This window comes from Canis lupus, chromosome X (assembly GCF_048164855.1).
Source record: "Canis lupus baileyi chromosome X, mCanLup2.hap1, whole genome shotgun sequence".
Classification (NCBI taxonomy): Eukaryota; Metazoa; Chordata; class Mammalia; order Carnivora; family Canidae; genus Canis; species Canis lupus.
Window position 1 is genome coordinate 76,244,002 of NC_132876.1, and position 26,727 is coordinate 76,270,728.

Below are 26,727 nucleotides of genomic sequence, written 5' to 3' on the forward strand. Positions count from 1 at the left end.
ATGCTTGTTGGCACTTTTTTCCTCTGAGAAACAATGCCACCTCTTCCAAAAGCACTCCAAGGAGGGGAACTTTCTCTCTCTCAGGGAGATCCATGGGATGTTCAGAGCATACTGTCTGTCTGCTTCTGGGCTTCTGCCCTCCTTCTCCACAGGAATACTGCCACACCCACCAGGTTCCACTCTGACATTGTTGCAGATTTCTACAACTTCAGACTTTTCGGTTGTGCTACTTTTAAACCTTGGTAATAATCAGTCAATTGTTTGGGGGAAATGTTTTTCTTGTACAATGTGTGCTTCTCTCTCTCTCTCTCTCTCTCTCTCTCTCTCTCCTCTCTCCATGACCAAGGTTCTCTCCCCTCCACAGAACTCATGATTTTTTTTCTCCCAAATCATATCACCTCATCTATCTTCTACGATGTAGCCTCTTTTCTCCCTCTCATTGTGTAGTAGGTTCTCTGGGTCCTCCGACTGATAATTCTGGTATTTGGAATGATTTGACAATTGTCTAGCTGTGTTGGAGTACTGAAGCAAGCATAACGTCCTCCCAATGCTCAGACATCTTAACTCCTCTCCCACTTTTTTTTCATTTTTTCACTTTTAACCTATTTATGTCTTTTGATCTCAGGTGAGTCATTTGCACATAGCATATAGTTAGATCATGTGGTTTAATCCGTTCTATCTAGCTTTGTCTTTTGCTTGAAAAGTTTAATTATTTTATGTTTTAGGTAATTACTTATATAGAGAAATGTACTTATTTCAAAGATTGTTCTATTTATTTGCTATATTTCTTATAGATTTTTTCTCCCTCATTTCTTGAATCATTGTCACTGATATTTTGTAGTGAAACGTTTGGGTGTCACTGATTTTTTTGTAGTGAAATGTTTGAATTCCTTTTCCATTTCATTTTGTCTGTATTGTATAGATATTTTCCTTCTGGTTACCATGATGATTTCATTTAGCAACCTAAACCTTTAACATTCTTATTTAAATTTATACTAACAACAATTATTTCTCTAAATATCTCTCTGTTCTTTTCTTTCTCACTTCCCTTTCTGGTACTGCCACAATATGTGCATTAATACACTTGATGGTCTTCCACACATTCTCAACACTCTGTTTACTTTTATTCATTTTTTTTCTTTCTGTTCTTCAGACTCAATAATTTCCACTCTTCCAGTTTACAAATTATTTCTTCTTCTTGCTCAAATCTGCTTTAGAATCTCTCTAGTGAATTTTTCATTTCAGATATTATATGTTACTTCAGAGTTCCTTTATTTTTTTTTAGTTTTTGTATCTCTTTACTGTTATTTCCATTTTATTTATATATTGTTTTCTTGACTTTGTCTACACCATCTTTTAGTTGAGAATCTTTAAGACAGTCATTCTCAAATCATTGTTGAGTATATACACCATTATATATCTAGCATCAAGACTTTTACAAGGACAGTTTCAGTTATTTTTCCCCTTAAAAGTGTAATATTTCAAAAAAGGGCAATATTTGTTTCTTTGTATGTTTTGCATTTTTTGTTAAAAGCTGGATATTGGAATTAAATAACATGGTAACTGGCAATCAGTTTATCCTCCTTCCCGAGTGTTTGTAATTTTTGTGGTTTCTGATATACTTTTTAATTTTTATAAACTGTTCCAACCATCAGCCTGAGGTATAAATTTAAGATCTCAGATTTTTTTTCTGAACTTTTCACTGATGATCTTGTTCTAATTTTCCCCATATAAGATGTGGTTTTGTAATGTCTAAGTCTTTAATGTCTGAATTCCTAAAGGAGAAAAATGAAAGGGGAAAGGAGGTAACCCTTTAAATACCACAGAAGTCACTCAGCCGAGAGAGAGAGAGAGAGAGAGAGAGAGAGAGAGAGAGATTTGCAACAGTAGGTGAAGGTGCAACAACAATGGCCACCATCTTCTTTGCATCTCTGTGCTCAGAAGCAGCAATCAGCATAGTATAGTTCCCCAGTGTTTGAAGGACAAGGTCTATTTTGTCCAAGCTGCATGCAAGCTGATATGGAAAATTATTCACATCTGTCTTTTATGGGCCAGGGGTGGGGGATTCGTACCTGGTGCTATGCTAAGAGCTGATACTAAAACAAATAAACCCAATTTACTATCTAAGATTTCTTCTGGAAATTACAAGTCCTCAATGTTTTCTAAAGTTCCAAAGGCATTACATCAGAAAGAATCGGTCAGTACAATTGTTGTATAGGTGGAGATAGATTCCGGATGCTGCCTGCTCCACCATTTCCCTGACACCATTGTTCTGTCAATTCTTGTAGCTTTTTTGGCCTGAGTTACACATTAAGTAAAACATAGGTCAGAGCCTTGTGTCAGTCCTTCAGACAGTGCCAAGAAAGTATAGAACATACATATACAATATTTTTTTAAATTAAGGTTTGCTTTTAACTCTAATAAACTAGGAAAAGAAAGGTCCCCAAACTGGCAATACAGGCTATTGTGGCTTCCAAATCAACACCACTATTGTGCCAGAGAGAGGGTGTAGCAACAGAAAGTAAAGTAAGCAAAAATTCCTAAAGTTTTGAGGAGTCTGTTTGTTTCACCTTTTACTTTGTTATAGTATTTTTCTATTGTTTCCCAGAGTTCTGATAAAATTCCTTCACACAATATCTGCTTGTTGCTCTATGTTTCTATGAAAGTACTAGAGCACTGATCTGCCTACTCTGTCATTTTCCTATTGTCACGTTCTTCCTTGGTTTTAACTTGCATTTCTCTGACAACTAATCATGTTCAGCATCTTTTCATATGATTATTGGCTCTATTTCTGGAGAAATGTCTCTTTCAAGTCTTTTCTCCTGTTTTTATTGAGGTCTTTGTCTTACTAGAATTTTGTTGTAAGAAATCTTTATATATTCTAAATACAAATTTTTATCATATACATACAAATATGTTCTTTATAAAATACATACATATATATGTAACAAATGCTTTCTCATTTTCTGTACGCTATTTATTTTTATAATTCATTTCAATGAGCAAGATGTTTAAATTTGATAAAACTCACTTTATTAATTTTTTTTTGTGCTTTTTCAGATATACTTTCATTCTCCAAAGTACCAATGATTTTCTCCTAGGTGTTTTCTAGGAACTTTATTGTTCTAACATTCATGCTTATGCCTTAATCCACTTTGAGTCCATTTTTGTCTAGGGTGTGATGTATGAGTCCAGATACATAGATAGGTAGTTAGATAGACCGATAGGTTTTTAAATTGTTTTATTTCCAATTATTCCAGCAAAATTTATCGAAAAATATTCATTTCATCACTGAGTTTCTTAGTGTATTTTATGAAACTATTTTACCTTATAATGTAGTCTTATTCTGTATTCTATTGTGTTTATAGCTGTATTTGTCTATTCTTCTGACATTAGAATACTACCTTGATTAATGTACCTTCATATATTAGTGTATTTTATGAAACTATTTTACCTTATAATATAGTCTTATCCTGTATTCTATTGTGTTTTATAGATGTATTTGTCTATTCTTCTGACATTAGAATACTACCTTGATTAATGTACCTTCATACAAAATTTAAAATCCGATAATGTAAGTACTCCAACTTTGTTCTTCTTATTATTTTTTCCATATTTTTTTAAAAACTAATGTTCTTTTTCAGTTTATATTTGTTTCAGGACCCAGTTCATATTCCTTAGTCTCTAGTGACAGTTTCTCAGGCTTTACAGTGTTTTATAAGCTTATGCCTATAAAAAGTATTCATTAGAGGGATGCCTGAATGGCTCAGTCAGTTAAGCATCTGATTCTAGGTTTTCACTCAGGTCATGATTTCAGTGTCGTGAGACTGATCCTCCCCTCAGGCTCCATGATCAGCATGGAGCCTGCTTGAGATTTTCTGCCTCTCTCTCTCCCTCTGTCCCTCCCCCTGCTCGTGCTTTCTCTCTCTAAAATACATAGGCAGAGTTAATGTAGTAGAGTAGTAGGAGGCTTTTGAGCTTGCCTCATCCTTCAAACACAGTGAGATTAACATCCAACTATTTCGAATAACTCAAAATACAATGAGGATTAAGAAAACGGAAGCAAGTTTCACAACTGTGAATTGGGGGACAAAAAAGCCACAGGGCCCCTGTGACATAACTGAGAAAAGAGCAGAGACACTCACTGGTATACTGCACATAACCTGATCACCACTTTTCACTGTCTGCCACAATGGATACAAGCCTCTGAGAAAGTGCTTTTTTGGGACAGAACAGAGTAGGGGACTGAGTCAGACACAGAGGGCCAGTAACTTGGATCCAGCTTTTTGCTGTGCCTCACAAACTAGCGTCCATGAGCACACTGTATGACTACTGATTTGGGACAGGACAGTGCTGGGTGCATTTGCAAGGCTCTCCTCCAGGGGAGGAGAGTGGGTCTACACCTTGCAAGGCCCATAAAACCGTGGGAGTTTTGAATCCTGGCCACTGGCCAGAGATAAAAATACAAGAGATTTCTGTGGTGCAGGCACAGTGACAGACTGAAAACAGAAAGATTAATAGGAGATTGTTTTATTTTCACAGGACCTTCTGAACAGTAATAGCCAAGAGTTCCCTTCTCCAGGGATAAGAGGGTGGGATGATGCCATATTCTTCCTTCTCCACTACCCATCCCTCACTCCATCCATTAGCACAGTCAGATTTCAGAGAGAAATATATTGCCTTCTGTGGAGGATGGAGTTCACTGAACCCAAACCCCCTGCACCTGGCATGGGAATCTATAAAAGGGCAAGCCAGTTTGTGACCCAGTCCAGCAAGCCTCTCCCTCAGAAGACCAATACAGACCCCCTGCATATACCAAGTCTATTGATTAGAGAGTATGCCAAAACATCAGATTCTGTTGGAAAGAGAACCAGGGATCCCTGGGTGGCTCAGTGATTTGGTGCCTGCATTTGGCCCAGGGCGTGATCCTGGAGTCCCAGGATCAGGTCCCACATCGGGCTCCCTGCTTGGAGCCTGCTTCTTTCTCTGCCTGTGTCTCTGCCTCTCTCTCTCTCTCTCTTTCTCTCTCTCTCTCTCTCTCGGTGTCTCTCATGAATAAATAAATAATATCTTTAAAAAAAAAAAAGGAAAGAGAACCAGATTTGCTTCTGTTTTTTTCTTTCTTCTTAATTTAAATTTTTTAATTTTTCTATTTATTTTTTAAATCTTCTATCTATACACACACACACACACACACACCCATATGTTTCTCCATTATCTTTTTTTTTTTTTTTTTTGGATATCAAGCTTATAACCTTTTGTTCATTTGTTGGTTTGCTTGTTTAGTTCTCTTATTTTTTCAATCAGGCTCTCTCTCTCTCTCTCTCTCTCTCTCTCTCTCCTCTTATTGTTTTTTTCCTTATTTTCTTTTTATTCTTTGAATTAGGTTCGTAGTCATTTGTTTGTCTCCTTGTTTGTATTTTTGTTATTTTTAGTGTTCTCTTATCTAGGATTAGGCTTTTTTTAAACAATTTCCAGGTTTACATACGCAAATAAATCAAAGTACACCTTGTTAAAGGTCCAAACAACCCCCACTGCAAGGACAAACCAGAGGGGAAGTGCAGCCTAATTGCAACAGCAGACTGACTGCACATGGCATACACCAAAAACATTTCTTGAAGTTGTTGTTGCTAGTGTTGTTTTGTTCTTTTTCTGCTTCTTGCATTCTTTCATTTCTGAACAAAATGACAAGAGAGAGTAACTCACACCAAAAGAAAGAACATGAGGTAGCACTCTCTGCCAGGAATTTAATCAATACACATATAAGTAAGATGTTTGAACTGGAATTTGAAACAAGAATTATAAAGACACAAGATAGGCTTGTTGAAGAAAGCATTAAAAACACTAGAGGATCCCTACCTATAGAGAAAAACTGAAATTTCCTCATGCTAAAATTAAAAATGCTATTATTAAGATTCAGTCTCAAGTGGAGGCCATAAAAAGGAGAATAAACAAACTAAAAGAGAAAATTAGTGATATAGAGGATAAAATGATGAGGGGGAAAAGAATTAAAAGAAGAGAAAAATAAAAATATTAAATAATGAAGAGAGATATAGGGAACTTAGCAATTCCATAAAGTGAAATAACGTCAATCTTATAGGGATCCCAGAAGATGAGGAGAGGGAGAAAGGGGCAGACAGTTGATTTGAACAATTTATATCTGACAACTTCTCTAATCTGGGGAAAGAAAAAGGCACTCAATACAAGAAGGCACAGAAAACCCCATCAAAATCAATAAAAATAGTCTAACCCCTCCACATATTAGAGTGAAGCTTGAAAATTTCAAAGATAAAGAAAAAATACTGAAAGCAGCTTGGGACAAGATTCCTTAACCTTCAAGTGTAGACACATAAGCCTGGCAGCAGACCGGTCATGAAGAACTGGCAAGCCAGAAAGGACTAGCACGATATACTGCTCAACATGTTAACTGGAAAACATATGCGGCCAAGAAAAGCTTATACAGCAAGGCTATCATTAAGAACATAAGGAAATATAAACAGTACAAGACAAACAAAAACCAAAAGAATTTGTGAACACTAAACTAGCCATGCAAAAAAGTTTGAAAAGGATTTTTTAGCAGAGAGAGCAAATAATAACAAAGACCACAAAGAAACAGAAACAATCTAAAGGAAGAGCACTTTACAAGTAATAGAGTGGCATTAAGTTAATATCTTTCAATAATTACTCTGAATATAAAGGGACTAAACACTCCAAAAAAGTATAGAATATCAAAATGGAAAAAGCAAAGAACGATCAATATGCTGCTGACAAGACCATTCAATTTAGACCAAAATAAAGATTGTACCTGAGGGGGGTAAGGACACATGCATCATGCTAATGGACAAATAAATAAATAAATAAATAAATGTGTGTGTGTGTGTGTGTATATATATAAAATATATATATATATAACAACTCAGTTATCTTGCTCAGCATAATACCCTCCAGTCTTATTCAATCATTGCAAATGGTAAGATTTCATTCTTTTTGATGACTGAGTAATATTCCATTATATACATATCTCACCTCTTCTTTGTCCATTCATTTGTTGATGGACATCTGGACTCTTTCCATATTTTGGCTGTTATGGACATTGCTGCTGTAAACATTGGGGTGTATGTGCCCCCTTTGAATCACTGTATTTGTATCCTTTGGGGTAAATACTTAGTAGTGCAATTGCTGGGGTATAGGGTAGTTCTATTTTTAACTTTTTGAGAAATCTCCATAGTTTTCCAAACTGGCTGCCCCAGTTTGCATTCTGACCAAGAATGTAAGAGGATTCCCCTTTCTCTGCATCTGTTGTTTCCTCCATTGCTAAATTTAGCCATTCTGACTGGTGTGAGTTGGTATCTCATTGTGGTTTTGATTTGGATTTCCCTGATGCCGAGAGATGTTGATCATTTTATCTGTTGTCCATTTGTATGTCTTTAGAGAAATGGCTATTTATGTCTTCTGCCCATTTCTTGACCTGATGTGTGTGTGTGTGTGTGTGTGTGTGTGTTTTATGGGTCTTGAGTTTGATAAGTTCTTTATAGAGTTTGGATACTAGTCCTTTATCTAAGAAGACATTTGCCAATATCTTCACCCATTCTGGAGGTCGTTTTTTAGTTTTGTTAACTGTTTCCTTTGCTGTGTAAAAGATTTAGCATAATTCTTAAGGATTTTCAGGATGGCAAATAAGCATTGGCTTCAAATGAAAGTTACCAGCTTTCTTAGACTCCAGCGAGAGAGTTATCCTGTCCTTTGAAGTATTGAAGTGAACCATTCACTTTTCCTCTCTGACAGTCGTAGATGCCATCCTATTCCAATAAAAGGTTATTTCATCTACACTGAAAATCTCTTGTTTAGTGTAGCCACTTTGGTTAATTATCTTAGCTAGATCTTCTGGATAACTTTCTGCAGTTTCTATATCACCACTTAATGCTTCAACTTGTATGTTTTTGTTTTGGAGATGTGTTCTTTCCTTAAACCTTATGAATCGACTTCTGCTAGCTTCAAACTTTTCTTCTGCAGCTTCCTTACTTCTCTCAGTCTTCAAAGAATTGAAGAGAGTTAGGGCCTTGTTCTAGATTAGCCTTTGGCTTACGAGAATATTGTAGGTGGTTTGGATTCCTATCCTGACCACTGAAATGTTTTTTTATGTCACCAGCAAATCTGTTTTGTTTACTTATCAGTCATGTGTTCACTTGGCTCACACTTTTAATTTCTTTCAAAAGCTTTTATTTGCATTCACAATTTGGATCACCATTTGGCACAAGAGGCCAAATGCTTTGGTATATCTTCACTTTTAACGTGCCTTCCTTACTAAGTTTAATCATTTCTAAGTTTTAATTTAAAGTAAGAGATGTGTGGCTCATTCATTAACCTGAAAATGTAGAGGCCATTATAGGGTTATTGATTGGCCTAATTTCAATATTGTGTCTTATGGAATAGGGAGCCCCAGTGGTAGGAAGAAAAATTTGGGAACAGGTGGTCAGTGGAGCAGTTAGAACACACATATTTCCTGATTAAATTTACCACCTCATATGTGGCCCATCATGCCTCAAAAACAATTATAACACTAATATCAAGGAACAGTGATCATCATAACAAATATAGTAATACTTATATGTCGTTATCATATAATAATAGTTATAAATTTTGAAATATTGTGATAATTATCAAAATGTGACACAGGGACACAGAGTAAGAAAATGTTCTTGGAAAAATGGTGGCAATATATTTGCTAATGCAGAGTTGCTACAAACCTTCAATCTGTAAAAAAGAAAATATCTGTAAAACGTAATAAAGTATAATTAAACAAGGTATGTTTGAATCTCAAGAATAAGTTACTTTCCAAATTTGCACTGCAACTCCTTACTATCATCAAAGGGAAATTAATAAAAACAAAGTCTAAAACATATACCATATATATGAGGTCATGTAGAAAGAGTAATGTCTTTCATCCTTAAAGTCACCAGTAAAGCCATCTGGTCCTGGGTTTTTCTTTGTTGGGAGATTCTGGATTACTGAAAGCCATACAGCTTTCCAGGTGCTCAGATCAGGCCCCTTTTTTTGAGGAGCTACACTTAGCAGAGGGTGGAGCTATGAATTAGCTCCCCTGCCCAGGTAGAGCAGGACAGCCAGCTCTAAAGATGACAAAGCGCTTTGTTTCTGGTCTTGATCCACAATAATCTGATCCCTAAATCTTCTGGCCAAATGGGCCCACTGGATTTGCTATGCAAACAATCAGCTCTGCCTGCTGGATTCTCTACTCAAGCATTGCTGGACTCTATACCTTCCCTAGGTGTAGAAAAGGCTTTCTGGTTGTGAGAAGCCAGGAGCTACACTCAGGAGTGGGTAGGATTATATGATCTCTTCTGCCCAGGCAGAGCAGGAGATCCAGATCCAAACAGCCTCCTAGGTGTTTTGGTCAGGCTTTCGGGTCATGTGGGAACAGGAACAACACTCATCCATGGATAGGGCTATGAATTATCACCCCTGCCTGAGGAGGGGGGCCAATCAGAGTCTAGGGCCTACAAGGCTCTTTGTTTGAGGTACCAAATGAGGCAGACCTGTATTCTGACAAGTTCTCTAATCAGACTGCACCACTGTCTTGGGTCTGCAGATAAAGAAGAGCTATTGACTGAGACTAGTACTTGGGTCCTGCAGGTATGACCTTGGTCTGCCAAGATTCAACTGCTGATGTTGGAAGTCCTTCCCCACATCTCCATCATAATCTGATTCCCACTGGTCAAGCTCTGCAGATTTCCCCCATAATCTCCAGTAGGCAAAACCAGAGTAGGACTCCTAGGAGGTAACTCACAATGCTGGGAGAGACAGAAATTTGTCCTGGGATATCTTTTCCCACTAGAGGAATTTTAGGCTCAGAGGGACCTTTCAGTGTGATGCTATACTAAACTGGAGGAGAGGCCAAGTGGTCATGTATAGCTGTTACTATTACCCTTCTAATGTGATCCATCTCCATCTTTGTGGTATAAGGGGTTGCTTTAGCCTCACCTTCATGTTCTGGGATTTTCTCAATGGTGTCTTTTGCATGAACACTTGTTACCTACTGATCTTTTCATTATTTTAGTTACATCATGAGGCCCACAAATTCTCTATTTAGACTTGTAATGATGTAAATCTAGGCAGAGCAAGTATATACAAAATGCCATATGTACTTCCACATCCAGGAAGAGTGGGTATAACATTTTTTTCCTATTCTTCCCACTAAGTATAATTACTTTTGTTATAAAGAATTAAGATAATCTAAACTAAACAAAATATGTTTGTCACTAGTAAAACTTCCTCATAAGATGTGATAAAAGCAGTCCTTCAGGATGAATTGAAAGGTCACTAAAGAGTGACCCAAATCTGCATAAGGAAATAAAGAACACCAGAAAAGACGCCTACATAGGTAAATATAAAAGTTGGTATATGACGATTGGTATTAATATCATTACCATTCATAGCTCCACTTTATTCCAATCAGATTAGAAACACAAACGAATAAAACAATAATTTAAAATCTACATTAGTGGGTACAGATTGTATAAAGATGATATTTGTGACAATAACAACATAAGGTGATGAAGCAATATAGGAGGAAAGCTTTCATATCTACTGAAATTAAGTTGGCATTAACCTATAGTGTTATAAATTAAGATATTAGTTGTATTTACCCAGGAGAACAACAAAACAACTCAAAAATGTAGAGTAAAAGTAAAAGAAGAAGATGATGGTGGAATAGAAGGGCCTTATGCTCACCTGGACCCAAGAACACAAATAGAAAACTATAAAACCCTAAATCACCCAGAAATCAACATGAACACTGAAAGAACTCCACAAGTAAAGGGAGACTAGAGGCCATACTGACTAAGGTAGGAAATGTGGACACATGGATTAGTAGAGAAACAGATTTCAGGTACTATGAAATGGAGGGAGCCATGGCAAGAGAGAAAGGAAAACACAGGGGAATACACAAGGAGAAGGTTTCCCCAAAGCCATTGGCTTGCAAATTGAGAGAGAGGCTGAATTTCATGAGTTCATACAACCAGCAGGACTTAAAGCCTGGAGATTTAAAGGTCAGTGGCTTGGCTGAGATAGGGCCTGTGAGCACTGCACTGCACCTGGAGAGAAGGCAGTCACACAACCTTGGGGCAGAGAGCATGGGAACAGTGATATGAAGAATACTTGGATCACACAGAAGGACGTAATTTGCGCTACTTAGAATGCATCCTTGAAAGGCAGCATTCACAGAAACACATCTATGGAAACAAAGAAGGTGGCTAGAATCATTTCTACTGCCCACTGATCAGCATAAACGTGGAGTCACCTGCAGGAAGCAGCAAAGCACGGACACCGATTGCCTAATGCCTAATGTGCATGCATCAGGCATCACCTCCTAAACACTCTTGTGGGACTGCCCCTCTCAGTCAACCTTGCACCAGTCCCAGTGCAGCAGATCCTTCCTCCAGCAGAGACACCTGCCCAATACATGTTGACCAAATAGAGACATGCAGGGTCTCAGTTCTGCTGGAGGTGCTGTCAGGTCTCATTCCACAAGCATACCAGAATACACTTACTTAAAGCTCATCACATTCAGAATAGGGACCAAACAATGTCCAGAGAAGGAAAGGAGAGTCTCTGCAGACAAATGGCCTAAAAGATAGAGTAGGGGAAAAAAAAAAAACGCAGAACACACACAGCACACCCAGAGATAATCTCTAAAGCTCTAAGCCCTGGTCGCTATGTAACATCTTCTTCATAAGACTAGTACTTTCAAGGGCAGAAGACCTAATAGACTTTTCTAACACAAAGAAGAAAATGAAGACCTAGACAAAATGTCAAGACAAAGGAATTCATACCAAAAGAAAGAGCAAGGAAAGGTCACATCCACAGATCTAATAGAAACAGTTATAAGTAGTATGTTTCATCTAGAATTTAAAGCAACAATCATAAAGATACTAGCTGAGCCTGAGAAAAGCATAGAAGACTACAGGGACTCCCTTACTGCAGAGATAAAAGAACAAAACTACCCAGGCCAAAATGAAAATGCAAAAACCAAGATTCAAAGTGACTGGATGTAATGAACGTAGGATGGAAGAAGCAGAGGAACGAATAAGTGATATAGAAGATACAATAATGGAAAATAATAATGAAGCTGAAAAAGAAACAGAAAGAAAAACATTGGCTCACAAATGTAGAAATAGGGAACTCAGTGATTCCATACAGCATAATAATATTCATTAGAGTCCCAGAAGAAGAGAGGGCAGGAGATTTATTTGAGGAAATTAGAGGTGAAAACTTCCGTAACCTGAGGAAGGAAACAGACTTCCAAATACAGGAGCCACAGAAAACTCACATCAAAATCAACAAAAGCAGATCAACATCAAGACATAACACAGTTAAATTTTGTAAACTATAGAGATAATGCAAAAATCTTAAACACAGCAAGACAAAAAAACAAGTCCTTAACTTACAAGGGAAGACAAATAATCTAACAGCAGATCTTTCCACGGAAACATGGCAGGGCAGAAAGAAGTGGCATGATATGATCAACAGGCTGAATAGAAAAAAAAATATGCACCCAAGAATATCCAGTAGGATTATCATTCAGAATTGAAGGAGAGATAAAGAGTTTCCCAGGCAAACAAAAACTAAAGGCATTTGTGACCACTAAACCAACCCTGCAAGAAATATTAAAGAGGACTCTTCGAGTGGGAAGGAAAGACCAAAAATGACAAAGACTAGAAAGGAACATAGAATATCTCCGGAAACGATGACCAAAAAAGTATTAAATGGCAGTACATTCATATCGAGCCATAATTATGCTGAATGAAAATGGACAAAATAATTCAATCAAAAGACATAGTGTGTCAGAATGGATGAAAAAAAAAAAAGAAAGAAACACAAGACCCATTTATATGCTGCCTACAAGAAAATCATTTCAGACCTAAAATCACCAGTACACTGAAAACTAGAGATGGAGAAATACTTACCATGTCAAAAGAAAGACCGGGATCCCTGGGTGGCGCAGCGGTTTGGCGCCTGCCTTTGGCCCAGGGCGCGGTCCTGGAGACCTGGGATCGAATCCCACGTCGGGCTCCCGGTGCATGGAGCCTGCTTCTCCCTCTGCCTGTGTCTCTGCCTCTCTCTCTCTCACTGTGTGCCTATCATAAATAAATAAAAGTTTAAAAAAGTATTTAAAAAAAAAAAAAGAAAAAAAAAGAAAGACCAAGTTGTCAAAAAAAAAAAAGAAAGAAACACAAGACCCATTTATATGCTGCCTACAAGAAAATCATTTCAGACCTAAAATCACCAGTACACTGAAAACTAGAGATGGAGAAATACTTACCATGTCAAAAGAAAGACCAAGTTGTCAAAAGAAAGACCAAGTAACAATGGGGAATATCAGAGAAACTAGATTTTAAGCCAAAGGCATAAGAAGAGATGCAGAAGGACACTACATCATAATAAAGGGGTCCATTCAACAAGAAGATCTAACAATTGCAAATATTTATGCTGCAAACTTGGGAATACTCAAATGAATAAAACAAGTAATAAGAAACATAAAGTCATTGATAATAATACAATAAAAGTAGGGGACTTTAACATCCCACTTACAACAATGGGCAGGTCATCTAAGCAGAAAACCAATAAGGAAATAATGGCTTTGAATGACGCACTGGACCAGATGAACTTAATATATGTAGTCAGAACATCCCATCACATAGCAGCAGAATACACATTCTTTTTGATTGCTCATAGGACATTCTCCAGAATAGATCATGTATCAGGTTACATATCAGTCCTCAACAAGTACAAAAAGATTGAGATCATACCATGCATATTTTCTCATCACAATACTATGAACTTGAATTCCATCACAAGAAAATTATTGGAAAGACCACAGATACATGGAGACTAAAAAGCAATCTACTAAAGCATGAAAGGATCAATAAGGAAATTAAATAAATAAATAAAAATACATGGAAACAAGTGAAAATGAAAACACAATACTTAGAAACCTTTGTGACGCAGTAAAGGCAGCCCTAAGAGGCAACTATATAGCAATAAAGGCTTACCTCAGGAAGCAAGAAAAATCTCAAATAAAAACATAAACTGATACCTAAAGGAGATAGGGAAGGAACAACAAATGAAACCTAAAGTCAGCAGAAGAAAGGAAATAATAAAGATTAGAGAAGAAATACGTGATAGAGAAACACACACACACACAGACACATGCAGTAAAGCAGATCCATGAGGCCAGGAGGTGGATTTTGAAAAATACTAAAAAAATTGATAAACTCCTAGCCAGATTCATCAAAAGAGGGAAAATCTAAATAAGGAAGCCAGGATGGCTCAATGGTTGAGCATCTGCCTTCGGCCCAGGGCATGATCCCGGGGTTCCGGGATCGAGTCCCACATGAGGCTATTAGCAGGGAGCCTGCTTCTCCCTCTGCCTATGTCTCTGCCTCTCTTTCTGTATCTCTCATGAATAAATAAATAAAACTTTCAAAAAAGTCATATATAAAAAATAATCCAAATAAATAAAATCATGAGTGAGAGAGGAGGAATCACAACCAACACCACAGAAATACAAACAATTATAAGAGAATATTATGAAAAATTAAATGGCAACAAATTGGGAAATCTCAAGAAATGGATACATTCCTAGAATCTTCTAAACTAGCAGAACTAAAACAGGAAGAAAACTTGAACAGATCCAGAACAAGCAAAAATTAATAAATGGATAGACGATAGATAGATAGAAACAGTAATCAAACATCAACCAAGAGACAAAAGTGCAGGGCCAGATGATCACAGCTGAATTCTACCAAACATTTATTTTTGTTTTAAAGATTTTATTTATTTATTCCTGAGAGACAAAGAGAGAGAGGCAGAGACATAGGCAGTGGGAGAAGCAGGCTTCCCGCGGGGGAGCCCAATGTGAGGCTCAATCCCGGGATTCTGGGACCACACCCTGAGCCGAAGGCAGATGCCCAACAACTGAGCCACCCAGATGTCCCTCTACCAAACATTTAAAGGGGAGTTACAGGGATCCGAACAATGACTGTCCCAGTCCCACAGGAAGCCCACCTTGGCAGCCCCCTGGTACAGTCACAGGACTCTGCTGGGAGACAAGAATTCATGCTCACTCAGCAGGGCACTTGCACAGGGATGACCAGCAACAGTTGGGGCCAGTGCATGCATTTGAGATCCAGGCAGAGGTGCAGCCCTCTGCCTGCCCAACTTGCAAGGCTGCCAGGAAGGGGCAATCAGGAGGGTGTGCAGAAGTCTACCTGCCCAATGTGTCTGCAGTACTTTGCCAACCCCATGAGGCTCGACTGCAGGTGCAACAACTGTTGTGCATGCCTCACCCATTGCTAGGGCGAGATGGAGACCGACAGGTGATGCCCACAGCGCCAGGAGATCTTCCTGCAGCGTCACATGAGACCCAATTGGCACCCGGCCAACATAACACAGCTAGTGAAACAGATGTGCACCTTGTGGTCATTGGGGGCCCTGGCCGAGATGGGGGTGTGGGAGAAGCACCACAAGTCCCTGAAGGTGTATTGTGAGGCGGACCATGTGCCCATCTGTGTGGTGTGTGGCTGCTTCTGCAAGCACATTGGCCATAGCATGCTGCCGCTCAAGAAGGCAGTGGAGGACTTCAAGGAGCAAATCCAGAACCAGCTGGACCACCTGGAAACACTGAAAGACTTAAAGAAGAGGTTCTGGGCACAGGGGGAGCAGACACGAGCTGAACTCTTGAGCCTGAACCAGATGGAGAGGGAGAAGATCGTCTGGAAGTTTGAGCAGCTCTCTCACTCCTTAAAGGATCATGAGTATCATCTCCTGGCCCACCTTGAGGAGCTAGATTTAGCTACCTACAACAGCATCAATGGTGTCAACACCAGATCTCCTGCAATGTCTCCCACCCGAGTAGCCTGATCACCCAGCTGGAAGAGAAGCAGCAGCAGCCTACCAGGGAGCTCCTGCAGAACATCAGGGACACATTGAACATACGTGAAACAATCAGGATCCCTGATCCTTCGATCACACTAATAGATCTGCAGGAAGGAAAAAAAGCCACATTTTCACCCCAAACCGTCTCTTCTTGCCTGAAAATCTGAAGCAGTTCACAGGAAAAATTCAGCCAATATGGGGAAAATTCAAAAATTGAGAGAGGCTCAATCATACTCAGTAGGTATGACTCTAGACCCAGACACAGCCTACCCCACCTGAATCCTTTCCTGCAGCATGTACGTTTGGCATAGTTACTTCTAGCAGGACCTGCCCAACAACCCAGAGCTGTTAAATCTGTTTCCCTGCGTCTTTGGTGCTCCAAGATTGTCGCTGGGAGACACCATTGGGAGGTAGAGATGAGAGATAAGGCAAGCAGACCTTGATGTATGTGAAAACTCAGTGTGCAGAAAAGGTAGAGTAATTTTATCCACCCAGAATGGATTCTGGACAGTGTCTTTGTGGTATGGGAAAGAATACTGGGCTCTTACCTCCCCAGGGACTTCCCTCCCCCAGTGGACCCCTCTCCAGTGGGTGGGGATTTTCTTGGACTATGATTCTGGTGAGGTCTCCTTCTACAACGTGACAGACAGGTGTCAAATTTTTACTTTCTCTCATGCTACCTTCTGCGGGCCTGTCCAGCCTGAATTCAGTCTGAGTTACTTGGGAGGGAAGAGTGCAGCCACTTTCATCATCTGCCTCTTGAGTGGGATTGATGGGTTTTCTGGCCATGTAGGCAATCATGCTCAATTCCATGGAGACCTTCTGTTGATGAGGTGCATAAGCACCCAGCCATGCAAATTGTGAGATAAATGAGAAGTAACAAGATTGCCTGGAAATAAAAACCAGATGATCAAAATACATACATACATACATACATACATACATACATACATACATACAGAAGAGTTAATACCTATTCTTCTCAAACTATTTCAAAAAATATAAATGGAGGGAAAACTTCCAAACTCATTCTATGAGGCCAGCATTACCTTGTTACAAAAGACAGACACAGAACCCGTTAAAAAGAGAAATGCAGGCTAATATCCCTGGTAAACAAGAATGCAAAGATTCTCTACATGATACCAGCTGATAGAATCCAACAGTTCATTAAAAGAATCATTCATGATGATCAACTAGGATTTATTCCTGGATTGCCAGGTGGGCTAAACATTCACAAACCAATCAATGTGATACACCATATTAATAAAAGGAAGAAGAACCATATGATCCTCTCAGTGAATGCAGAAAAAGCACTTGACAAAGTACAACATCCATTCTTGATTAAAAAAAATAATAATAACCACCAACACACTGGGCATAGAAAGAAAATACCTCAAAATCATGAAGTCCATATGTGAAAAATCCCACAGCTAGTATCATTCTCAATGGGGAAAAGCTGAGAACTTTCCCTCTATGGTCAGGAAGAAGACGGGATGTCCACTCTCACCACTGTTTTATAACGTAGTACCGGAAGTCCAACCCTCAGCAATCATCCAACAGAAATAATAAAAGCCATCTAAATCAGCAAGGACAAAATCAAACTTTCACTCTTTGCAGACAAGATATTCTACGTAGAAAACTCAACAGATTCCACCAAAAAAAAAATGTTAGCTCTGATTCACAAATTCAGTAAAGTTGTAGGATACAAAATCAATGTACAGCAATCTATTGTATTTCTATATACCAATAACGAAGCAGCAGAAAGAGAAATTAAGGAATTGTTCCCATCTATAATTGCACCAAAACCCATAAGATACCTAGGGTTAAACCTAATCAAAGACATGGAAGACCTGTACTCTGAAAACGATAAAACACTGATGAAAGAAATTGAAGGTGATATGAGGAATTGGGAAGACATTTCCTGCTCATGCACTGGAAGAACAAGTATCGTAAAAATGTCTATACAACCCGAAGCAATCTATAAATTTAATTATATTGCCATCAAAATAAAAACATTTTTCACACAGCTAGAGGAAGGAAAGAACCGTAAAATTTGTACAGTACACCAAAAGACCCCAAATAGCTAAAGCAACCTTGAAAAAGAAAACCAAAGCTAGAGGCGTCCCAATTGTGTACTTCAAGTTCTATAAAAAACTAAAAGTTATAGTGATCGAGACAGTGTGGTACTGGCATAAAAATTGATGCATAGAATAATAAAACAAAATAGAAAACTGAGAAATGAACCCACACTATATGGCCAACTTTTGACAAAACAGGAAAGTATATCCAATGGGAAAATGACAGTCTCCTCAACAAATGGTGTTGGGAAACCTGGACAGCAGCATATAAAAGAATTAAACTGGACCACTTTCTTATATTGTATGCAAAAATGAATTCACAATGTATTAAAGACTCAAATGTGACCCCTGAAATCATAAAAATCCTAGAGGAGAACATAAGTAGTAACTTCTTTAACATTGGCTTTAGCAAGTTCTTTCTAGATATGTCTCCTGAGGCTAGGGAAACAAAAAGAAAGATTAACTGTTGGGTTTTCATTAAAGAAAAAAAGCTTCTACACAGCAAAGAAAACAATCAAGGAAACTAAAACATAACTTACAGGATAGGAGAAGATATTTGGAAATGACATATCTGATCCAAAATCTATAAAGAATCCAAAATCTATAAAGATCTTATAAAATTCAAGTCCCAAAAAAATAAGTAATCTGATTCAAAAATGGGCAGAAAGACAAACATTGTATGTTCTCATTCATGTATGTTCTCATTCAATAGTGAAAGAGAATATAAGGGAAGGGAGAAGAAATGTGTGGGAAATATCAGAAAGGGGGACAGAACATAAAGACTCCTAACTCTGGGAAACGAACTAGGGGTGGTGGAAGGGGAGGAGGGTGGGGGATAGGGGTGAATGGGTGATGGGCACTGAGGGGGGCACTTGACGGGATGAGCACTGGGTGTTATTCTCTATGTTGGTTAATTGAACACCAATAAAAAATAAATTTATTATTAATAAATAAATAAATAATAGAAAATGGGCAGAAGACATGAATAGACACTTTTCCAAGGTAGACATACAGATAGCCAACAAACACATGAAAAGATGCTCAACATTACTAATCATCACAGAAATGCCAATCAAAATTACAATGAGATATCATCTCACACTGTCAGATTGGCTAAAATCGACAAGACAAGAAACAATTGGTGGTAGCAAGGATGTGAAGAAAGGACTAGCCTCTTGCACTGTTGATGGGAATGCAACATAGTGCAGCTTCTCTGGAAATAGTATGGAATTCCTCAAAAAGTTAAAAACAGATCTACCCTACCTTCCAGCAATTGCACTACTAGGTGCTCAAATAATACAATACTATTAATTCAAATGGATACACACACCACAATGCTTATCGCAGCATTATTTACAATGGTCAAATTATGGAAACAGCCCAAGTGTCCTTTGACTGATAGGTGGATAAAGATATGGTATGCTCATGCAATCAAATACTGCTTAGCCATAAAAACGAATCCATCCATGTCGCTCAAATGGATTGAGCTAGAGAGTGTTATGCTAAGTGAAATAAGTCAGAGAAAGACAAATACCAGATTATTTCACTCGTGTGTGGAATTTATGAAACAAAATAAATGATCGGGGGGGGGGGGGAAGAGCGAGAGAAAGAGAGGTAAACCAAGAAACAGACTCTTAACTAAGGAGAACAAACCGATGGTTACCAGAATGGAAGGTGGGGGGGCGGGCAGATAGGGTAAACAGGTGATGAGGATTAAAGAGTACACTTGAAATGGTGAAACACTATGTTAAACTAATATTACACTGTATTCACTCACTGGAATTTAAACAAAAACTTAAGAATCTATATAAAGGAAGGGACAATGGAATTAAAAAGACACAAGAGAAAATATCTACTTACAAAAAGTTGGCAATAGAGGTACATAGAAAGAAAAAGATATACGACATAAAGACAACAAAAAGCAGAGTGGCAGGATTAAATTCCATCATAGCAGTAATAACATTAAATGTAAATGGGTTTCAAAATCTCCAAATGAAACACAGACATTGATGGAATGAATTTAAAAATATACGGTTCAACAGAAGCTCACTTTACATTCAAAGACACAAATTGGTTGAAACTATAAGAATGAAAAAAAAGCAACTATAAGAATGGAAAATATTCCATGCTAACAGTAAACTAAAGAGAGCTGGGCTAGTATACAGATGTAAATAGAAAATAGGCTATAAAAGAGGAAAAAAGTAATTATATAATAATAAAAAGGGCAATCCCTCAAAAAATATAATTATAAACATATAATTATAAACTTAGCCACAGAGCTCCAGAACAGATGAAGCCAAAACCAAAACAGCAAAAGGTTGAAATAGACATATTTCACCAGGGCCCATAAAACACTCTGAAGGACAGGATACACATTAGGACACAAAACAATTACCAATAAATTTAAAATTCTTGAAATCATAGAATGTGCATGGAATTACATTCCATGTACTTAGAGTGAGATCTTTTAAACATTTTTTAAAAGATTTATTTATTTATTTGAGATACAGCACAGGCACGTGAACATGGGGGGGAGGAGCAAAGGGAGAGGGAGAGGGAAACTTAAGCAGAGTCTGTGCTGAGTGCAGAGCCCGACACAGGGCTCAATTCAGGACCCTGAGAATAGGACCGGAGCCAAAACCAAGAAGTCTGACATTTAACTGACTGTGCACTCCAGGTGCCTCAAAAAACACATTTCATGGACCAGCGGGATTAAGAAGAAATCACAGGGAGATCTACAAAATATTTTGAGGTGAAAAAAAATGCAACAAACTAAAACTTACAAAATGCACGAAAAGCAGAACTAAGAAAAAATTGGAGCTAAGAACATGACGGAGGAGTCAGGGTCCTCAATTCACTTGGCCCCACCAAATTACCTATATTATTTTCAAACCATCCTGAAAACGTACAAATTCGACCTGAGATTTAAAGAGAGAAGAACCAGAATGCTACAGAGAGAAGGGTTTTCGCTTCTAACAAGGTAGGAAGGCAGAAAAACTAAAATAAAAAAGAATCAAGTGGCGGAGGGGCCCCACGAGGACCCAGGCAAAAGCCTGGTAGTGAAAGCCTCTGGGACAGGAAAGGCCAGTCCTGGAGAAGCAGGAACTTTACTTATTTATTTTTTTCCAAGGACAGAGGTCTTTATTTTTTTATTTTTTTTTTACATATTTTTTTGAATTGGAGATCAATTTGCCAACATACGGCATAAAACCCAGGGCTCCTCCCATCAAGTGCCCCCTCAGTGCCTGCCACCCAGTCACCCCCATCCCCCTCCCTTTCCACCACCCCTTGTTCGTTTCCCAGAGTTAGGAGTCTCTCATGGTCTGTCTCCCTTTCTGATATTTCCCACTCATTTTTTCTCCTTTCCCCCTTTATTCCCTTTCACTATTTTTTATATTCCCCAAATGAATGAGACCATATAAAGTTTGTCCCTCTCCAATAGACCTATTTCACTAAGCATAATACCCTCCAGTTCCATCCACGTCGAAGCAAATGGTGGGTATTTCTCGTTTCTAATGGCTGAGTAATATTCCATTGTATACATATACCACATCTTCTTTATCCATTCATGTTTCCATGGACACCGAGGCTCCTTCCACAGTTTGGCTATCATGGACATTGCTGCTATTAAACATCAGGGTGAAGGTGTCCCGGCAATTCACTGCATCTGTATATTTGGGGTAAATCCCCAGCAGTGCAATTGCTGGGTTGTAGGGCAGATCTATTTTTAACTGTTTGAAGAACCTCCACACAGTTTTCCAGAGTGGCTGCACCAGTTCACATTCCCACCAACAGTGCAAGAGGGTTCCCCTTTCTCCACATCCTCTCCAACATTTGTGGTTTCCTGCCTTGTTAATTTTCCCCATTCTCACTGGTGTGAGGTGGTATCTCATTGTGGTTTGGTTTGTATTTCCCTGATGGCCAGGGATGCGGAACATTTTCTCATGTGCTTGTTGGCCATGCATATGTCTTCCTCTGTGAGATTTCTGTTCATGTCTTTTGCCCATTTCAGGATTGGATTGTTTGTTTCTTTGCTGTTGAGTTTAATAAGTTCCTTATAGATCTTGGAATCTAGTCCTTTATGTGATATGTCATTTGAAAATATCTCCTCCCATTCTGTAGGTTGTCTTTGAGTTTTGTTGACTCTTCCTTTTGCTGTGCAAAAGCTTCTTATCTTGATGAAGTCCCAATAGTTCATTTTTGCTATTGTTTCTCTTGCCTTCATGGACGTATCTTGCAAGAAGTTGCTGTGGCCAAGTTCAAAAAGGGTGTTGCCTGTGCTCTCCTCTAGAATTCTAGATGGAATCTTGTCTCACATTTAGATCTTTCATCCATTTTGAGTTTATCTTTGTGTATGGTGTAAGAGATGGAAAAATATTCCATGCTCATGGATTGGAAGAATTAATATTGTGAAAATGTCATTGCTACCCAGAGCAATTTGCACATTTAATGCAATCCCTATCAGAATACCATGGACTTTATTCAGAGAGTTGGACCAAATTATCTTAAGATTTGTGTGGAATCAGAAAAGACCCCGAATAGCCAGGGGAATATTAACAAAGAACACCATAGCTGTGGGCATCACAATGCCAGATTTCAGGTTGTACTACAAAGCTGTGGTCATCAAGACAGTGTGGTACTGGCACAAAAACAAGACACATAGATCAATGCAACAGAATAGTGAATCCAGAAGTGGACCCTCAACTTTATGGTCAACTAATATTCGACAAAGGAGGAAAGACTATCCACTGGAAAAAAGACAGTTTCTTCAATAAATGGTGCTGGGAAAATTGGACATCCACATGCAGAAGAGAAGCAGGAGCTTTAAAAGATGGGCACGGGATTCTTCACAGACCGAAAGGCGCTTAGCAGGGAAATCGAGCAGAATCGCAGGAGGGACAGTGGAGCCTCCAGTTTCCTAGTAACTAATAGAGGAAGTGTGCCCCGGAGTAAAGTGCACCCCAGTCTGTGGGCCAATCTAAGTAAAGGGCTGGGGCATGCACCTGGCGGGGCATCCGGGAGAAGTTGATCAGTCTTGCAGTGGCTCTGGGTAGAGGCGTCTGCACCCTGCTGCCTTCCAGAGCTGCGCACCCAGGGAGCGCGATTCCAGCAGCACAGGGCCCGGGTCCCAGGGAGCCGAGCAGACACAGCCCAGGATCCTGAGTTCCCCGCAGGACAGGCGGAAGCGGGGAGGGCACAGGACAGCGAGGACTCTTCTGCCACTGGCCGCCACCCAAGCTGTGCAGATCAGTGCACCCATGTTGGCCCAGGAGCACCTAGGCCAGTGTGGACTGCGAGACTACAGTAGTTACTGGGGGGGGGGGGGAGATGACTCCAGAGGTGGAGACCTGGCCGCTGGCAGTATGGTTGTTCCTCCTGGTATCACCCTGTGCCTGGGAGAGACATGGCCACCAGGGAACAGAGGACTCACAGGGTAAACAGCGCCCACTGAGCCCAGCACCTGCAGGGGGCGTGGCAGCTCCCCCAGGTGCAGACACCTGAGAATCAGCACAGCAGGCCCCTCCCCCAGAAGACCAGCTGGAAGGACAGGGGAAGAGGAAGTTCTTGACCAAGCAGCCCTGGAAAATTCCAAGACAAGTTCAGGGATTTACAGTATATGGAACCAGAGGGTACCCTTTCTATTTTTTTTCTTCCTTTTTCCAGTACAATTCGTTTTTATATCAGACTGTAAATTTCCAATTTTTTTTACTCTTTTCCCACCTTAACTACAATATTTTACCACCTCTTCATTTTTAAGATTCTTCCTTCTTGACTTCCATACTTCTATAATTACAGGTCCTAGATATATTTTCCACTTCTAGATTCCCCTCAACATATTGAACTTAATTTTGGGACATACACAAGATATATTTGTTTTATATTTTTTGTTTTCTCTGACTCATTTGGTTCTAAAATGGCAGAAGTCAATACCTTCTAAAACATGACTGGCATTCACCCAGAACCAAGTGGTATACCATGCTGGTTCATTCTGTGAGACTTCTAATTCTCATTCTGGCCCATCTTTTATCTCTTTTATGTTTTGGTGGTCAATGTTGGGGTCCTCCACAAGTATTTCTGGTTTATATGGATTTGGAACTTAGCAACTTCTACCATAGAGAACTTCATATACTCAGAAACAAGAGGATTACCCTCTAAAATCCCTCAGGTTGACTACATTTTCCCTCCACTACAACTTCATCACCACCACCATCTCCCAGTAACCCCCCCCCTTTTTTTTTCTTCCACTTTTTTTTTCTTTTTTCTTTTTTCCCCTCTTGCTCTTTGGGATTCTTTGCCTTTTATTTTTTTACCACTGTGTTTTAAAATTTGTTTTTCACTTTATTGATCCTTTGGTTTTATTTCATTCTGATTTCTGTATTCAATATCTGGTCTCTGACCTCAGCAGAATCATCTAGCGTGAAATTTACATAGGAAGTGGTTGATATTCTTGACTCAGCCCGCTCATATATCCACTCTACACTGAGCAAAGACGAGAAAGAAGAACTCACCTCAAAAGAAAGAATCAGAACCAATACTCTTTTCAACAGAGTTACAGAATTTGGATTACAATTCGATGTCAGAAAGCTATTCAGAAACATGAATATAAAGCTACTGGTGACTCTGGAACAATGCATAAAGGATTCAAGAAACTTCATGACTGCAGAATTTAGATCCGATCAGGCCAAAATTAAGAATCAATTAAATGAGACCAGATCCTAACTGGGGGTCCTAAAGACGAAGGTTAATGAGGTAGAAGAAAGGGTGAGCAACATAGAAGACAAGTCCATGGCAAAGAAGAAAGCTGAGGAAAAAAGAGAAAACAATGAAAAGACCATGAGGAAAGCTTAAGGGAAATAAATGACAGCCTCAGAAGGAAAAATCTACATTAAATTGGGGTTGCAGAGGGCGCCGAGAGGGCCAGAGGGCCAGAAAGCATATTTGAACAAATCATAGCTGAGAACATTCCTAACTTGGGATGGGAAATAGGCATTCAGATCCAGGAGATAGAGAAGTCCCCCCCCCCCAATTCAATAAAAACCATTCAACACCTCACCATTTAATAGTGAAACTGGCAAATTCCAAAGATAAAGAGAAAATCCTAAGGTAGCAAGAGACAAGAGATCCCTAACTTATATGGGGAGAACTATTATATTAACATCAGACCTATCCACAGAGTCCTGGCAGGCCAGAAAGCACTGGCAGGATATACTCAGGGTCCGAAATGAGAAGAACATGCAGCCAAGAAGACTCTATGCAGCAAGGATCTCATTCAGAATAGAAGGAGAGATAAAGAGCTTCGAAGATAGGCAGGAACTGAAAAAAATATGTGACCACCAAACCAGCTCTGTAAGAAATATTAAGGAGGACCCTGTAAAAGAAAGAGGAAGCACAAAAAAATAATCTACAAAAACAGGGACTGAATAGTTATTACAGTGACACTAAATTCATGTTTTTCAATACTCACTCTGAACATGAATGGGTTAAATGATCCCATCGAAAATGCAGGGTTTCAGACTGGACAAAACAGCTAGACCCATCTATTGGCTATCCACAACAGATTCATTTTAGACCTAAGGACAACTCCAGCCTGAAAATGAAAGGTTGGAGAACCATTGACCATTCAAATGGTCCTCAAAAGAAAGCTGGGGTAGCAATCCTCATTTCAGGTAAATGAAAGTTTATCCCAAAGACTGTAGTAAGAGATGAAGAGGGACACTATATCATACTTAAAGTATCTATCCAAAAAGGGGACCTAACAATCATCAATATTTATGCCCGTAATGTGGGAGCTGCCAAGTATATCAATCAAATAACAACCATAGCAAACGCATACTTAAATAATAATACACTAATACTGGGAGACTTCAACAAGGCAATTTCTGCAACAGACAGATATTCTGAGCACAAAATCACCAGAAAAACAACGGCCTTCAGTGATACACTGGATCACAGGGATTTCACAGATATATACAGAACTTTGCATCCCGACGCAACCAAATACACATTCTTCTCAAGTACACACGGAACTTTCTCAAGAATAGACCACATACTGGGTCACAAATCAGGTCTCAACCAATACCCAAAGATTGGGATTGTCCCCTGCATGTTTTCTGACCACAATGCCTTGAAACTAGAACTCAATCACAAGAAGGGATTTGGAAGAAAATCAAACACGTGGAGATTAAAGAGCATCCTGCTAAAAGATGAATGGGTCAACCAGGAAATTAGAGAAGGATTAAAAATATTTATGGAAACTAAGGAGAGTGAAGATACAACTGTTCAAAATCATTGGGATACAACGAAAGCAGTCCTGAGGGGGAAATACATCGCCATACAAGCATCCCTCACAAAATTCGAAACAACTCAAACTAGAAGAAATGGACACACTTCTGGAACACCACGAACTACCAAAACTGGAACAGGAAGAAACAGAAAACATGAGCAGGCCAATAAGCAGGCAGGAAATTGAAGCAGTCAGCAAAAACCTCCCAAGACACAAAAGTCCAGGGCCAGATGGCTTCCCAGGGGAATTCTATCAAACACGTAAAGAGAAACAATACCTATCCTACTAAAGCTGTTCCGAAAGATCGAAAGGGGTGGAATACTTCCTACACATTTTATGAGGTCAGCATCACCTTAATTCCAAAACCAGACAAAGACCCCACGAAAAACAAGAATTACAGACCAATATCCC

At 39.1% G+C, this 26,727-nt stretch overlaps 1 long non-coding RNA gene and 1 pseudogene across 1 annotated transcript in view; both read left to right on the top strand.

Moving 5' to 3' along the window:
• Window positions 1-364: 364 nt before the first annotated feature.
• LOC140627477 (uncharacterized) overlaps window positions 365-26,727 on the top strand; it is a 47,653-nt gene continuing 21,290 nt past the window's right edge. The window contains exons 1-2 of the long non-coding RNA XR_012026193.1: window positions 365-625; window positions 3,497-3,574. This is a non-coding gene — a long non-coding RNA (uncharacterized lncRNA). The remainder of the gene's footprint in view (window positions 626-3,496; window positions 3,575-26,727) is intronic.
• On the top strand, window positions 15,055-16,818 carry LOC140627819 (zinc finger protein RFP pseudogene; annotated as a pseudogene).